General features: G+C 34.6%; 1 non-coding gene across 1 annotated transcript; it reads right to left on the minus strand.

Annotated features, from left to right (window-relative positions):
- Window positions 1-300: 300 nt before the first annotated feature.
- Window positions 301-407, minus strand: LOC126021691 (U6 spliceosomal RNA). The gene has a single exon (XR_007500182.1). It is a non-coding gene; the product is annotated as a U6 spliceosomal RNA (small nuclear RNA).
- Between the last annotated feature and the right edge of the window lie 713 nt (window positions 408-1,120).

Consider the following 1,120-nt stretch of genomic DNA (forward strand, 5'->3'; position numbering starts at 1 on the left):
GAAGGATTTTCTCTCATTAGAGGAGTTATAGCTTAATCTATTAAATAGCAAAAATAAAAATTCTGATAGCTTTTGTGTAGACCAAAATTGTCTGTCATTGTTGGAATAGCAGGAAGCTGCTAGGATGGGCAGAGTTAAGCTGCCCACATCTCATTTCAAAGAATTTATTGACATGTTATCATACACTCAAAAAAGGAATTTAGAAGATTTATTAAAAGAAGGACTTGGGAAGGTAGACATTATCCTAAATTGTCTGGATGGTCCTAATACAGTCCACTCAAAAGTATCGAAAACTTTTTTTTTAATATGGAACGCTTCACGAAAATGCGTGTCATCCTTGCATAGGGGCCATGCTAATCTACTCTAAATCGTTCCAATTTTAGTATATGTGCTGCTGAAGCGAGTACAGTATCGAAAACTTTTGATTTTAATATGAAACCAAAGAGACGAGACTATAGAGAATGACCAAAGAGATGCAACATCTTTGACTTGAAGATGGAGAATGGGTCCACAAGCCAATAAAATGTGGGTAGAATCTAGAAATAGAAGAAAATCAAGGAACACATTCTTATCTAGATTTTTCAAAAGGAACCAAACCTCTTGAACCATTGGTTTTTGGGCATTCGGATGCTTTGAATTTCTAATTGGCTATAAATTTAGGTACCAAATGTGTATGTTTGGGGTCATTTGTTTCAGTAACATACAGAAACATGTTAGGGATGCAGGGGGAAGGCAACAAGTGTTTAGCAGTTGGTGGTGAAAATATGTAATAAAATCTCTAGAGCAGGACAGAAGCTTTCAGGATGGGTAATATTCTGGTAACTGAGTGCAATGTAGGTACAGAAATATCACTAAGTCAAAACTACAAGATCTCATCATGGTGTGAGCCTGGCTTCAAAAGTTGTGCTCATATTTATGTGAGCCTACTTGTGAATCCTGAAATATTTGGTGTGTCTTTCTTTTCCAAATCCCTCCAATATTCTTTACAAAGAAAACTTAGTACCATTATCACATTTAAAGTGGCACAAGGTACATATAAAGGAATTTCCTCATAGTAAATAGAAAATATATTGAAAATTGTACTTAAAATTGAGATAATAAAAGAATAGCTGACATATTT

Source organism: Suncus etruscus, chromosome 10, assembly GCF_024139225.1.
Source record: "Suncus etruscus isolate mSunEtr1 chromosome 10, mSunEtr1.pri.cur, whole genome shotgun sequence".
Taxonomy (NCBI): Eukaryota; Metazoa; Chordata; class Mammalia; order Eulipotyphla; family Soricidae; genus Suncus; species Suncus etruscus.